This window comes from Cricetulus griseus, chromosome 2 (genome assembly GCF_003668045.3).
Source record: "Cricetulus griseus strain 17A/GY chromosome 2, alternate assembly CriGri-PICRH-1.0, whole genome shotgun sequence".
NCBI lineage: Eukaryota > Metazoa > Chordata > Mammalia > Rodentia > Cricetidae > Cricetulus > Cricetulus griseus.
The window spans coordinates 433693786-433710707 of NC_048595.1; the positions used below are offsets into that span (position 1 = coordinate 433693786).

At 37.8% G+C, this 16922-nt stretch overlaps 1 protein-coding gene and 1 long non-coding RNA gene across 4 annotated transcripts in view; one reads left to right on the forward strand and one right to left on the reverse strand.

Moving 5' to 3' along the window:
• The window catches only part of Nyap2 (neuronal tyrosine-phosphorylated phosphoinositide-3-kinase adaptor 2), a 223821-nt gene that overhangs the window by 26372 nt on the left and 180527 nt on the right, over positions 1-16922 (forward strand). The gene's annotated exons all lie outside the window — the stretch shown is intronic.
• The window catches only part of LOC103163537, a 39573-nt gene that overhangs the window by 21094 nt on the left and 1557 nt on the right, over positions 1-16922 (reverse strand). The window contains exon 2 of one of the 2 annotated variants that reach the window (XR_004768720.1): positions 5112-5251. The exons of the other annotated variant lie outside the window; for it this stretch is intronic. This is a non-coding gene — a long non-coding RNA (uncharacterized LOC103163537). The remainder of the gene's footprint in view (positions 1-5111; positions 5252-16922) is intronic. 2 annotated transcript variants of the gene reach the window in all.

The following is a 16922-nucleotide window of genomic DNA, read 5'->3' on the forward strand; positions in this document are numbered from 1 at the left end:
AAGCTTCTTAAAGAAAATACACATTTGCTTACGTTAAAGGAAGCCAAAATGTGTCTGTCAGAATGTATCTGGTTTTCACTGGGTCTTTCTGAACAAAATCCTCTGGACTTCTGTGTGTTCATTAGGAGTTTTTACCCTTGTAGTGCCTATGTTTGGAATGCATGTGTGTTCTACTATATCAGGTCTGTGCTGTGATATTTAGAGTAAAACTATGACTAAATGACTCTGTGGCTTGACACAAAGTAAGATACCTCCCTCAAATGTCCTCTTTGCTCATGCCCTACTTCTGTCTCTTCAAATTGGCATCCAAATGGCTTGTTCCTGCCAAATGAGTTACTTAAAAGATGAGCATTAATTTATTTGAGTGGGCTTGAGTCAATGTTGTTCTGGGAAAGGTGTTAGTTAGAATGCCACTCTGGTGCTGGGCCAAACTGAGAGTTCTTTGCAGGTGAAGGACAATTTCCACAGAAGCTGTTCCATTCAGACCAGACCTGTAGCTCTGTAATTGCCACAGATATCTCTCTTGTTGCTACATCTTAGTGATGGCACTGATTAACAATGACTTCTTAAAATGATTTATTTTGAGCTGTGTCCTTTTCTGCATCAAGGGGTAATTCAACATCCCGAGACTGACAGCTGTGAAACCAGCATAGGACCGAACCAGGCCCCCTGAACATAGGTATCAGTTAGGAGGGCTGCACAGTCTATGGGGCCTCTGTTAGTGGATCAGTATTTATCCCTAGTGTATGAATGAATTTTGGGAGCCCCTTCCCCATAGAGGGATAATCTCTCAGCCTAGACACACAGGGGGAGGGCCTAGGCTCTGGGCAAATGATGCCACAGACTTTGATGATCCCCCATGGAAGGTCTCACCCTCCCTGGGGAGCAGGGATAGAGGTTAGGGGAGCAGGAGAGGAGGGGGAAAGAGAGGGAACTGGGATTGACATATAAAAGACGCTTGTTTCTAATTTAAAATTGGTCTAATTACAATTATAAAAAATAAAAAATAAGAGGTTTTCATGGACAAGTCACAAGAAAATTGTTTCAACAGTAATGGTAAAGGGTAAAGAAACATGGCTTATGGTCAAGCATGGTGGTGTATGGCTATAACCCCCGCAAACAAAAAGCTTGGGGCTGGATAATCATTAGTTTCTCGATATTCTGGGCTACAAAATAAATTTTATCCCTAGAAAGAAAAAAAAGAGGATACGAAATCAAGTGTCTATCACTGGGGAGTGAATAAGTTTTAAAATTTCAATAAGATGTGATTGAAAGTCAAGGGACATAAATGCATTTATAATGACTCAAAGAACATCTAAGGAAAAAAAAGTATTGAGGAAGGGGAAAGAATTCCAAATTGTGAACATTCTCTTTGAAAACCTGATGAAGCCACAAGAGAATATGCAAGGACTAAGAACTGACGGGCACAATGGATAAGCATTTACTGTAAGGGAAGTGGGTATCTGGGCAGAGATGGGGCAGCAGGTAAAGTTACTAATAACCTGGCTCAAGACCAGTGTAAAGCTGTGATCATTAGTCAGTGTCTCACTCATAAGAGAATCACCCGAGTTTTCATGGATTTACCTTGTTGGTTTTAACAAAAATAATGGCTATTCCCACATATTTCCCACATGTTTTCTGTGGAGTTCCAGTTCTATGTTTATAAAAAGCTTGTTGACTTTTTACAGTTGGAAAATGTACCACATTTGCTGCTCATGTTGCCTATCTTTATATTTGATACTTGAGGAAGCTGTGCAGTAAATGTACCTAGATGACTTTTGTTCTGTATTGTTCTGTGTTGGATTGAATTTCTGGCTGTTTAGGAATGATGGCATAAGCATACCCACCCACACACATGAATACAAATAAGTACATTTATTGACAATAATGAGAAAGTATTCAAATTATTGTAAACTAGCTTTTCAGTCCCCTTAAAATGTCTTTGAAACAGATATTATATATTTACAAATAAACATTACAGAAATTTAGCTGAAAAAATCTAATTGAGCTAATGATATCAAACCCTGTTAATAGTAATGCACATATGTCTCATGTACTTCCAAAAATTAGTCCTTAGGAAATCATGCCCCTTTCCCCTTCTCCGGGGAACCATGTATGTCACTCTTAGGGTCCTACTTGTTTCCTAGTTTCCCTGGTGGTGTGGATTGTGGGCTGGTAATCCTTTGCTCTATGTCTAAATCCATATATGAGTGAGTACATACTATGTTTGTCTTTTTGTGACTGGTTACCTTGCTCAGAATGGTTTCTTCTAGTTCCATCCATTTGCCTGTGAATTTCAAGATTCCATTGTTTTTTTCTGACGAGTAGTACTCCATTGTGTAAATGTACCACATTTTTCTGTATTCATTCTTCAGTTGAGAGGAATCTAGGTTGCTTCTAGGTTCTGGCTATTACAAATAATGCTGCAATGAACATAGCTGAACAGATGTCCTTGTTGTATGAACGTGCATTATTTGGGTATGTGCCTAAGAGCTGAATTGCTGGATCTTGTGGTAGACTGATTCCCATTTTCCTGAGGAATTGCTATACTGATTTCCAAAGTGGCTGTACAAGTTGGCACTCCTACCAGCAGTGGAGGAGTGTTCCCCTTTCTCCACATTCTCTCCAGCATGAACTGTCATTGGTGTTTTTGATTTTAGCCATTCTGGCAGGAGTAAGATGATATGTCAGAGTTGTTTTTATTTACATTTCCCTAATGGCTAAGGATGTTGAGCACTTTCTTATGTGTCTTTCAGCCATTTTATATTCATTTATTGAGAATTCTCTATTTAGTTCTGTACCCCTGTTTTTAATTAGATTCTTTGGTGTTTTGGAAACCAGTTTCTTGAGTTCTTTGTAAATTTTTGAGATCAGCCCTCTGGCAGATGTAAGGTTGGTGAATATGTTTTCCCATTCTGTGGTCTTCCATTTTGTCTTGTTGATTGTGTCCTTTGCCTTACAGAAGCTTCTCAGTTTCAGGAGGTCCCCTTTATTAATTGTTGATTTGTGTCTGTTGTACTGGTGCTATGTTCAGGAAGAGGTCTCCCACAACAATTTGTACTTCCCACTTTCTCCTCTAATAGTTTCAGTGTAGCTGGATTTATGTTGAGGTCTTTGATCCACTTGGACTTAAGATTTGTGCATGGCAATAGACATGGATCTATTTGCAGTCTTCTACATGCCAGCATCCAGTTATGCCAGCACCATTTGTTAAGATGCTTTCTTTTTTCCATTGTATAACTTTAGCTTCTTTGTCAAAAATCAGGTGTTCATAGATATGTGGGTTAATATCATGGTTTTCAATTAGATTACATTTGTCTAATTGTCTATTTTTGTGCCAATACCAAGCTGTTTCAAGATCTCCTGAGAAAATTGGGAGTGTGGGGGAGAGGAGAAGGAGCTAGGAGAATGAGAAGGGGAGAAGAGGAGGGGAGAGGAGGACATGAGGGAGCAGGAAAGTTGAGTCTGGGGAAGAATAGAGGAGAGCAAGGTAACAGATACCATAATAGAGGGAGCCATTATAGGTTTAAAGAGAAATCAGGTACTAGGGGAATGTCCAGAGATCTACAAGGATGAAACCAACTAACAATCTAAGCAATGGTGGAGAGGCTACCTAACATGCCCCTAACAGATAATGAGACTGATGACTAACTTATATGCCATCTTAGAGCCATCATGAAGCAGCTGATGGAATTAGAAGCAGACACCACAGCTAAACACTGAACTGAACTGGAATCCAGTTGCAGACAGGGAGGAATGATGAGCAAAGGGGTCAAGACCAGGCTGGTGAAACCCACAGGAACAGCTGACCTGAACAAGGGGGAGCTCATGAACCCCAGACTGATAGCTGGGAAACCAGCATAGGACTGATCCAGTTCCCATGAACGTGGGTGTCAGTGAGGAGGCTTCGGAAATCTATGGGGCCTCTGGTAATAGATCAGTACTTATCCCTAGCATAGGAATGGACTTTGGGAGTCCATTCTACATAGAGGGATACTCCCTCAGCCTAGGCACCTGGTGGTGGGCCTAGGCCCTCTCCCAAAGGATATGACAGACTCTGAAGATACTCCATGGAAGGCATCACCCTCTCTGGGGAGCAGAAAGGTTATGGGACAGGTAGGGTGTAAGTTGGGGGGGGCAGTGGAGGGGGGAGGAAAAGGGAACTGGGACTGACATGTAAAACAATCTTGTTTCTAAATTAAATTATAAAAATGAAAAAAAATCCCTTTCTGGCCAACCAGCTTCCCAACTATATTTCTGCATTCAGTCTGTTTCTATCAGTTACTCTTTTCTGTTTGGAATATTGAACTTTGTGGGGTACTCTGTCAGATTTGAAATCAACAGGAAATGGCTTCAGATAAAAGCTAATGGTTGAATTTCTTTGTAGCTAAAAATTCCTAGCTACTTGTGGCCAGCTGGCATGAAGTTTTAGGCATTCTTTTGTGTTGTACTCCTAGCTTTAGGTAAATACAGATAATTCCAATAGGGACTTTCCTAGTGAATGAGTTAAATTCATACTGTATGGCCTCTGTTTTGTTCAGTTTTGAAAAACGTAAACTTGGTGATAGTTTTAAAGGCTGAAACAGTATACATTCAACTGATGGCCAACTAGTAGGAGTAATCCTGCCATGTCATTGGTGCTTTAAGAAATTAATTTCCTCTATTCATTATATCATTGAAGTCTCTATAGAAACTCTGCTTTTCAATACCAACATGTGTGGAATCAATACAAGTTTTATTATGAGTTATTATATATGTTATATATATATATATATAATATATAATATAATTATATAATATATAATATAATATATAATATATAATTATATTATATAATATATAATAATATATTATATAATAATAATAATAATATTTATTATTAGAGCAGCTTTGCTTACCCCGAAGTCTGTGTTTTGTCTTATTAAAAATTTCTTTTATATAATAACTTTCTAGTGGAGTTACACAATTTTAATAGATTGAAACTTTGTCAAAAATATCTTCTCTTGGGGATTTGCATAGAAGCCTATATATTCCTGAAATTAATGGGTTAATTGAGTTTGTATATGCGCAAGTAATACAAAAAAATCTTGCAAAGTTAAAAGCATATTTACCTAGGAAACAATTCCTGAGAGCTGTCATTCTTTATTTGGTGAATTCATATATTTGTTCTATGGTGAAAAAGGTTGTAGACATTTTAGCTCATTCCAGTCACTGTTGGCTGGGAGTGGTTTGAACAGCATCTCCTTCTCCACTACTTGTTGGTCAAGTCATAGGATCACACAAAAACAAACAGACTTCAGAAATGCAAGTACTCTTCTGCTTGCTTTGGAAACAACAATGTGATGCAACATGAGAGAAGACACTTCTTTTTCATGTGTCTGAGTACTGTAAACCCACTTCAGAAACCCAAAGGAAGAAGGCCTGAGAACCTGGACCAGTTATCCTGCTTTCCCTCAAGATTACAAAAGAGAAGTAGTGAAGAATAAAATCACTCTCTATATATACTTGTTACCACTTTGACTACATCCATACAGCTAATCCTCAGAAAACATTGTGTTTGGAGAAGGAAAACTTATTTTAGATGTATGTGACTGACATTTGCTGCAGAAGACATTAAAATCAAGCTTAAGTTGCTTATAAAATCAGAGGGCATCTTCACCAGACTGCCAAAGTATAAGCAAACAAAAAATGTTTTACTGAATCACAAAATTATGTTAATCTAGCATGTTAACATGTAAATCCAGATTATTTCTCCCCCTGGTTTTTGATAAAATATTTTATTGATTTACTTATTCTTAATGATCTTCATCTCTACCTTAGGTTGCATAATATTTTGGTATTTAAATTTCATTATACATATAATATAAAATTTGCACAAACCTAATAATGTTTCTCATATGAGTGAGTAAATAAACGACTTAAAAATCAGATGGAACTTGAGAAATTTACAAGTACTAACGGTTACAAGTTTTCATTCACTCATCCATCCGACCATCCATTCATCCATTGCATCACTTTTACTCTGCTGAATCTAGATAATCAAAACAAATATTTTTGAAAAAGAAATCAACCACTTTTACAATTAAGTTAAATGTGTACATAAAAGGGCTGGAAAGATGGCTCAGTGCTTGAGAGTATGTGCTTTTCTTGCAGAGGTCCTAGGTTAAATTCCTGGAACAGACATGGTGTCTCACAGCCATCCTTTCTTTCAATTTTATGGAATTCAATGTCTTATTCTGATTTCTATAAGGACCAGGCATGCACATAACGCATACACACACACACACACACACACACACACACACACACACACACATGCAGGCAAGACACACATACTCATAAAACAAACAAAATCTAAAATAATTATGTTAGCTGAGTTAAACAGAATCACAGAGTAGGGTTATTAATATTAGCCGTATCAAAATTGGGAAGAACCCCTATTGCCATGACCCCAAATGAGTAGTTTTAATTTGAAAGCTTTCAATTAAATGTGAAATGCAGTTGCATATTATTGATGTATCAAAAATACCATATATTTCAAAGAAATTGAAATTTCCTTAGTGGGTGGTAAGCAGTCTTTGTATAATAGCAGGGTAATGAATAGGATGGCAGTGTTAGCATTGCAGCTGCCAACTTTGGCTATTAAGGAGACCAAGGAGACAAATGAATTCAGAAAGTTTATTACTTACACAGACAATAGTGGCAACATCAGAATGATGTTCACTCTCTGTGTCCCTAGTTCAACAAGATAGGTCTACAAGGAGACCAAGAGAATGGCAGTGCACTGCTCTTGCCCTGAGAGGTCAACAGGCAAGCTATTTCATAGATCTGCAGGGGATTGTGTATTTATAGCCTAAGGCAGAATGGGGGGAGCAAGATCAATGAGAAGTTCCTCATGGCAGCCTCTTACCTGACTGTTTATCACTCACTACACTCCAGAAAAGTTTAGAAGATATTCTATGAAGAGTCCAACAAGACAGGTCACCCTAACCTACATGGTGGACACCTTCAAAGTCATCTGTGTAACTGGTATTTTCTGAGCTGCTTTCTGACTCCTATAGGCAACACCCCTAACATCCTTTGATTCTTCTGACAGATAGTTCAATTTCCTTCAGGCTATTTTATGTGGTTTGATTGCATTTTATATATCTATTTAATTTTTATTAATAAGTCAAATATTGTATCTGATTATTTTATCTTAAAATACCATGGCATTTGATACTAATGCATACATACAGAGGTTCTGTATTAAGGCAATATGAACCACCTATGAACCGAAGAGTTTATTTCAAACCAACTGGATACAGGAGTCAATAGGAAATATAAATTAGAGTAAGGTAATAAAATCCCAAAACTGATGGTTAAAACCTCAAATCTGTTGCCAATTCTTTAAATCTGTAAGGAATATATAAAGTAATCTAACAAAATGGTAGATGAAACAGGTTGAAAGATCAAATATAATAAATCTGTGGTACTCAGAGCACTGAAGCACAAGGAACATAGAAATGGCTGGGGAATGGTAAAACCAATGGCTTCTACGTCCCAATGCATCATTTATGCTTAATTCAATATAAGCAATTTGAAATTACAGCTCCCTGACCAAAAGATTATAGCAGAAGATTCCGACAACAGTGAGAGCAGTTCCAAGCAGCTGTTCAAACAGACAAAATCCGTGCATGTTCCTGGTGTTCTTGGGTCTGACCTTTTTTGTAAAAACAATGCTGTTGTGGAGTCCATTTGAAGTGGAATTTGAAGTGGAATAGAACTTATGATGGAAAAAAATAAAAAGCAGCCTGAGAAGCTTTCCTGGTTTCTCAAGACCAAAGCAGGCCTGTCCAGCTTTGCTGGCAAGGTTGTTTTGCACAACCAGGGCTGGTACCAGAAATCCAGCATGGTAGGATACAAAGCAAGGAAGCATGTCTATAGAACGAAGTGCAGACAGAGGGTTAAATGGAGAGGGCCTGGGATTGTGCAAACCAATTAACATACTACCCACTGCCTTTGAGGACAGGAACTATTCAGTGATAGTCACAAATGATTAAATAGATAAGTGGGATGAAAGGGATTGAGGGTAATTAAGGGATTATAGGAACATAAGGAGATCATTTAAACCTAAAAATGAGAGTGGGTAGGGAAGTGTGCCTGTTTTTTAAAATGATATCTTTGTTGAAGGGTGTGTGTGTGTGTGTGTGTGTGTTTATGTGTGTGTGTGTGTGTGTGTGTGTGTGAGTGTGTGTGTGTGTGTGTGTGAGTGTGTGTGTGTGTGTGTGTTTATGTGTGTTGTCTGCATATATGTATCTAGCACATGCATTCAGTGCCATTGGAGGCCAGAAGAAAGCACTGACTGAATCCTTTAGAACATTGTTACAGACTGTTGCAAGCTAGCATGTGGGTGCTGGAACCCAAACCTGGAACCTCTACAATAGCAATAAGTTCTTAGTCACTGAGCCACCTTTCCAACCCCAGATAGCTTCCTTTTGATGGAACATTTGAATCAACGTATAAAAAGAGCTATGCAAAACAGTTAGTTCTAAAACAAACCTCTTATAGTGAAGTTATGGAATACAATGCCTCAAAATGATTGATTTGTAGAGCTTAATTAATGTGTGCTCTGCTTAAATAATGTGTATGGATGTATACACACATTCAGGCTTAAATGACCATAGCAATGGTAGATTCCTTCCGATTTCAGAGAACCCACACTTTAAGCTGCAATTTCTAAGCTTTCAAGTTATCCTCACTCCTTAGAAGCACTGAGTGGTGACAAGCTATTGTTTTTGTCACGCTCCAGAGTCAGTATTAGCCAGTGGGGATTCAGTGATGAAGTTCTAAGTTTAGGCTGTTAATTTTCAAGTCAGTTTGCATACTGTGAGCTTTGTCTTTCGTTCATTACCCTCCTGGTTGGTGTATACTCAAATCTACACCCACTCTGATGAGTAAAAGGACACAATCATGTTTATTGCAAGGAATTGAATTTCTGTACAAACTGTGTGGTGAACTTTTATAGCCAGTGAAAATATCTTTGCTATGGTGCCCCATGGCATCATGTGGAATTCAACATAATAGATCAAAGACATTTCTTAATACTTGAGAAATAAGTAATATAGATTTTAAACTCATCAAGTAGGGATGGTTCTGCCATATGCTCTTGGATATGTGACCTTCCACTGGAATGTGGTCAACTTTTGCTCTTAAAGAAAACTAACTTTTCTTCTTCCAACTATTATCAAAAACCACAGCTCCTTTGCTGGGGGTAGGACTTTGTGCCCACCTCACCTTTCTGTGCTGGGAGTTTGTCTGGCTTGAACTTGCCTAAGTCATGCCCTATCACAACTACTGTGAATTCGTATTTGCAACTGCCCTGCTGCGCCTGGAAAAATGTTTCCCTAAAGTCATTTACCACCTATAGCTCTTGTAAACTTTCCACCCCCTCTTACAGAAAAAATTCCTGAGCTTTGGGAGGTTGAGATGGGATCTAGATGTTCTCTGTAGGATTTTGCCCCCCCCCCAGAAAAAGAGGAGGAGGAGGCCACAAATTTGTGTGGGTAGGGAAAGGGGTGTAGACCTGTGAAGAGTTAGAGGAGGGCAGTAAATATGATTAAAATATATTGTACAAAATTCTCAAACAACTAATAAAATGAGAAACATATACATGAAAAAAGTAAGGAGTGTAGAAGTGCATTCTTATATGTGTAACCTACCAAATTCCAGATATTCTCCTGGTCATGAAATAATCAAATCAGAAATGGCTAAAGCTGAAGAATAATGTAAAAGAACTACACTGAAATATTTGTTGTTTACTCATCAGAAGTCAGTTAGCCTTGACTCTAACTTTCTTAATACAGTAGAAGCACATTGCACAAGGACAATAGGAGATGTTACTGAAATCCTGTGTTCCACATACTGTCAGTTTAACAAGCTGAGTAAGCATGAAGGACTCATATTATTGTAGATATCAGACACCATTTAAGAAATGACTCTATTTTTTTGAAACAGGGTCTAACAATTGCCTTCTGGTGCTAAAGGTGCTAAAATTATAACTGTGAACTATTCTGTCCAGATATAAAACTGTTTCTTGATATACCATAAAACACAATATAAGTATTATTGTAAGATTATTAAGTGAGTATAATACAAGATAAAAACTCAACATAATAGACTTTAAGTTGGAAGTATCAGCCTTTTTTAATGCCCTGCCGATACAGAGCACTTAAGCCATATGCAACGCATGTGCGTTTGATTGTTTAAGTTATTCTTTGAGAATTAGATGCAGCGTATTTATCATATTTTCCTGTCCTCTAACTCATCATAGATCCTTGCTCCCCAACCATCCAACAATTATATTCCTTTTTTGTCTTAAAAAATAATGCCACTAAAAACACGAGAGTCTGATTTCTATTGGTTAATTATTTCTGAGTGTAGGGACTGCCCTGAAGACACATAAGAGTTTCTATGTGCCATAATTAGTTCAAGTTTTCTGACACCTCATTAATAAACTTTAGATAGTACTTCTTAGTGTGGAGTCTGAGGAAGTAGAGGAAACCAACATACTACTTTAAGAACACATATAACTTTGGGAAAAGATGACACAGACATCAGAAAGAGAACTCCAAATCCTCAGGAGGATGAAGCATGAGCCAACCTGGTGTAGGTAAGTCAAATGTACATCAGAAATCAACCTCGTACTGGGGTCAGGAATGATGAGTTTAGGCTAGCAATGTGGCATCATAAGAAAATTAACATTTTTCACTTCAAATTCTCATCTGAGAAATTAGATTTAGTGGATGTTTCTTTAGTCAGGGAGACACAAAAGTGTTTTTCTTTCTGAAAATATGGGCTTAGTAGTCTTTAGTAAGGATGGGAAACCCAAGTTAAAATTTCTTAGTGGGACTTTTTTTTAGTTCAGTGAGAGTAAAATCATGGCAACATAGACTGGAAAGATATCTCAGTGGATAAAAATACTTTCTGTGTAAGCATGACAACCCAAGTTTGGGTTCATGTAGAGCACACACAGTGGCATACATCTGAAATCCCAGCCCTTCTATGGTGACATTGTAGGGACAGAAAGAAGCTCTTGAAGTTCTGGATCATCTACCCCAGTGGTCACAGAAGTGAACAACAGAACCTTTGTATTAAGTGAAGTAAACTCACGGACTGGTACCTGAGTCTGTCCTCCAGCCTCTGCAGGAAGGATAAGCACATGCTTGCAGACATGAGTACACACATAATGCATACACCCATAGATGCACATACAAAAGGAAACAACAGCAACAGACACATCTTCAGGTTCAAAGAAAGGCATTTAGAGAAGCAACACATAATATTAGTACACAGTGATAGCTATGCCACTTAGCACCCCTTAAAGTCATTACTTCAATTGTAAAATGGGAGTAAGATTGCCGAGACAAACGAATTAGTGTAATTGTACACCCATACACACAGGATGCTCACAGATATAGCCAAATACCCTGAAAGTGAAGACAGTTAACCTTGTGTGTATATGTGTGGAGATGTGCATGCAAGTTCACGTGTATATTGGTACATTACATTACATATGATTTCTAGGGAGTAAACTCAGGTCCCTTCACTTACAAGGCAAGCCACAAGTATTTTACCAGGTAAGCTGTCTTCCCAGTCCCCAGCAGTTTAATCCTGCCTTCGTTAAACCTCTAAACGCACATACCTGCTGCCTCTTGCCATCTCTCAGGATATGCAAGGTATCTAAAACCTCCCAGGTTGAGGACCAATAGAAAAGTATCTTAGCTTAGTTGTGCTTCTCACTGATCTTTTCTGGCTATTGCCAGAAATCTCCTACATGTGACCAAACTTGCAGGCTCTTTATGAGACTATCTGGGGGGGCATGTGGGAAGATAGCAATTAGAGTTGGGTAAGGGAGCATTTCAAAAAGCAGAACATGGGTACCATGGTCATGTACAAGGACAGGATAGTTAGCAAATAATTAAACTGATGTGGTCCCTAATAAAATGACTTGAAAAAAATAATAAATGATGCTACAATGAAAACAGGAGCCAGCTTATGGTGCCCGCTCATTGTGAGTAAAGGGGGGAGTAGAAGGACGGAATGAGGCAGGCTTGGGGCAGAAGAACCAATTATAATCACCAGGGGGCACAGCATGGTAAGAATTCCATCTGTCCCTGTCTACAGTGAATGACAAAAGCCCAAAGCCTTTATGTACTTTATCTTTCAATGTTTGTGTTTTCCTTGTATGGTAAACATACAAGGGGGAACATGAACCTAGTATTTTTAGATAGAAAAATATTTTGTTGTAGCTTGGGAAGACGGTAAGGTTTTTCTTAAGCTCTGATAAATTAGACTTGGCAAAGCGCCATCACTACCTGTAAGAGTAATTTAGAGGCTGGAAATTATTGCTCTGCCTTTTAAAACCATGTGTGGATAATACGACCTAGTAGATGATGTATTCTTTACGGAAACCATTACTGAGATTGTAATTTAAAGTAACAGGTGGACCACTTTAGAGCAGATTGGAGCCGCTGGCTAACTCTATTCTGAGACTCCATTACTCATTTTTACTCAGGTTACTAATTTGGCAGCATTTAAGAAATATTAGATGAAAGTAATGGATCAAATATTATGTTTCTTTGTTTCAAAATTCTGTCATGAAATATGTTAATAAGAGTGAAATGTCCATTCACTTGTACATTTATTTAGCAACTACATCATGACTTTCTCCTATACCAAGTTCAGTTAACTTGCCGTATATTAATTTGTTTAATCTTGTCAATAAATGAAGAAGACAGCCAACTGCTTGTCTTCTCTCCTTTGACAAATACACACATACAATACAACACACACATGCACATAGTACAACATACACACAACACAATATAACTCTCACACCATAGGCACAACACACTACACACACACACACACACACACACACACACACACACACACACTCCCAAAACACACACTTCCAAAACACACACTTCCAAAACACACACTCCCAAAACACACACATATGCCACACACACTACAGACACAACACACCATAAACACTCATCACATATACACACCCATACTACACTGTACACACCCATACATGGCAGATTTACATCCTCACATCCACCCATACCATATTACTGACCTCAATTTCTCTAAACCTGTACTAAAAATAATAGTAGCATCAACTGAAGGAGCAGTTGTGAATCGCTAAGGTTGGGTAAAAGCTGCCAGTGACATGTAGTATATGCCAGAGGTACTCAATAAACGCTAACCGTTGACTTTAATGATTCATACAGAATGTGCCCTCCTGTGCGGTGCTGCATCAGAACTGGTCTCTCTGCCTAAAGTTGGACAGCTGAAAGGGGGTGGGGAAAGGATGACATTCTAGCTTTCAGGTTACCACATTGGATGTTTGGGCATTTCTCCTAGAAGGCCAGAAATATTTCATAAGATGAATGAAATATTTCTCTATAATATCATTGCATATCTATCAGGCTGACCAGTCAGAGCTTCTCCTTATGCTTCTGATCCCTTTTTCGTTTACATTCTACTAAGTACTTAAAGATAAGTGGCATTTCCCCTCCATTTGATTTGTTGTAAGAGTGTCTAATGCTTTGCTTTGATTAATCTCTTGTTGTTGTTTACTCTGGCTTATTTTTTTTCCAAATTAAGTTTGAAAATTAGTAAAACTGGGGCTTGAAGAAATAGAACATATCTTTAGAGTACTTGCTGCATGCACCTCCAGAGGACCTAAGTGCAGTTCCCCTAATCATGTCTGGCAGCTCGCAAAGGCCCGTGATTCCAGATCCGAGGGATTCAGTGTCCTTGGTCTGACCTCCATGGGTACCTTCATGCAGATGATTGTCTCTCATACATATACATAATTTTTTAAAAATCTTTTTAAAAGTCATAATAACTTAACTGAGTGAAGAGAGGGAGAGACAGGGAGAGAACCGAGTTGTTAGCTTTGGTTTTAATCTTGGAGTTGGAAGGCAGTCACAAAATGACTATTTCAATATATTGCCTAAATTCACTCATAACTAACCATTATGAATTATTTTAGGAGACTTTCAGATTCAATTAGCATACCCTGCTCAGAGATAAAAGGAGGTATATAATTCAGCTGTATGCTGTGTCTGAATTTTCATTTCCAAATATAGGCAGATTCTAGATGAAACTCGGAATGCAAAGCTTCTGGTTTCACAGATTAAAATTCTACCAATGATTTGAAGTATAAATGTTGATTCATTGTTGTACAAATAAAAGTATGATCGTGAAAGCTGTTAATTTCATTCACCCAAACACTAATGAGGGCCTTTCAAACCGTGAAACGAGCAGGGCAGCATATTGACAGCTAATACAAATGTTTAGATTAAGTAAGGGACTGGTGCTTGTGTCAATGCTTCTTAGACTCTAATCTTGCTCCCAAAGTGGTGTGTGAGTGTCGGGGTGGGGGTAGGGAATACCAAAGCTCATATTCTGATTCAGTGAGTTTGGTCCTCAGATTCTTTTATGTCTTGTAAGTTCTCAGGTAGAGACTATGTTGGAAAATATTAAATCTGGATTGTGAAAATACATAACCAATATGAAGTCCAGAATATAATCCTATAGCCTAAAAGAGGATTAGTCTGAATTTCCTGGGTGAATTTGTTTTAATTGCAAGTTACTTAAATGGAGAGGACATCAATGAGTCAGGGTGACATTGTTGGCTTTGAAGATAGTGGCAGAATTAGGGAACCTAAACATTAGTAAGCTTTAGAAGTGGGAATAGCAAAATGACAGATTTTTTTTCCTGAAAGTGTCCAGAAAGATATTCTGATGTCTCATTTTAGCCAGTGATGCCTCATTTCAGACTTTGAAAGTCCAAAACTATAAGAAAATTAATTTGTGTTGTTTTAAACCTCCAAATTTGTGTTCATTTGTTTGCAGTAGCTTTAGAAAACCACGATGATTGTCATTCACTGAATACCTTTTAACTTGTGGCCATGCCCTATACCCGCAGAATGTACACAGCTGACCTGTCACCATTTTTAGATCCATGTTCTTAGTGATTCATTGCCCACTCAACACAACGTACCATTTAATGCCTCCATATGAGAATGAGTAGTTGCTGCTTTTTAATATATATTCTAACAGATGTTGCCACACAATTAATTATGACATTTTATTTAGTTAGGCCAGATTAGTAACAATCAATGACTTATGATTTTACCCACAAGGAAACTAGGGAATGCATGTGAGAATATCATGAAGTTTTCCTTTTATTATGTTTATACTTTTAAATGGATTTATGTAAGGACAATAAAGCAATAACGCAAGTCATAAATAGACCACAGGAAACACTGGCGGATTGGGGGATCTTCTGCAACCCTTCCTTCTACAGAATTTATACTCTCTCCATTCTGTGTTGATTGGACTACCCATGAAAATGTTTGAGATGCTAAGTGCTGATTGATTTAAAGGTTTATCCATCACTACACTTGAAGATCATTGAACAAGCTCTTAGAATGTTAACATTAAGTAAGTGAAAGGAAGACCTATCATCAGAAAACAAAATTTAGTCTTGTGATGGGCCCATTCTCATAATCAGGAGCGAAGGGAATGGTTTTAGGATTTCAAGAAACACTGGTTCATATGAAAATCAGTGAGTTCATCCACTGACAGGCTAGTCTCTAGAAGACATACCCATCTTAATTATTGTTTCGATGGAAAGCTCAAATGAAGGACATTGGCCACAGGTTACATATCCTCAGTTTATCCTGGCATAATTATCAAAGATTTGCCCTAGTCTTTGGACAATGCCCTGAACCAATGACAAATGGCCATATCAATATTTCTCATCTTTGACACATTTAGTTTATGAAACCATATCTTCTATAATGTATTGCTTTTCACTAAAAGTTACTCACTCTGTTTCACAGACCAAAACGCTGACACTTTTCCTTCTGACTGGCAAAGGGTCTCCTCCCCTCTAATACTGAGGATATGAATGTGACTGCCTTTGTCTTCTGTTTGTTACTTCTTTTTTGACTCATAGTTCCTTTATGGAGCCATTATTCTGTTTCAGACACCAACTCACTACTGTTCCAGAGTGATTACAATGCACACACTTTGCTTGGCTTACATTATCTCTTTCTTGTTGGGGACGACTCAAGTATAAAAGCAGTGTAGGATAGAATATAATACAATGGCTAACAGTCCTTTAAAACAATAGACATACTAATGTGCATTCAGGAAAGTCTAGGAGGCCCCAACCCTACACAAAAGTACAGGCATCTAAAGAATTTTGAGAGAGGGAGAAATGATCTTCCCCAGTGAAAGGCACAACAATTGGCTTGCCAATACCAAATGGTCAACACCAAAACATACATACAAGAGTTCTTATATAGACTGAATATTTTATCTTTAGCTCTCCATAGAACAAAAATATTATATATACATATATATATATATATATGTGTGTGTGTGTGTGTGTGTGTGTGTGTGTGTGTGTGTGTGTGTGTGTATGTATAGAGAGAGAGAGAAAAAGAGAGAGTTACACATCATTAAAAGTAGAATAAATCTTTTAAAATGCTCCCAGCTTATTGGTAGAAATACATGATGTTTATTAGTAAGATGATGAGGAATCCACTACTCTTTTAAGATATACTCCTTTGCTGATAAAACAATTTTAAAAAGCACACTTTCAACTTGTCCCATAATTTTAAATACCATTGTAGTTAGCTTTGAAAATCATACACAGGGACAAAGATTCTATTCCTAGAACTGTAGAAATCACTCTGTCCATGCTGTTAAAAATCTCAATGTAATTAAACCCAAAAAGGAACAGAGAAACATCTTAACCCAGAGGTCTGCTAAACAAGATGGACTCTTGTCAAGTTCCACAAGCATGAGTGTGTTTAGCTAATAATAATTATGATGGAGCATATGACTTAATT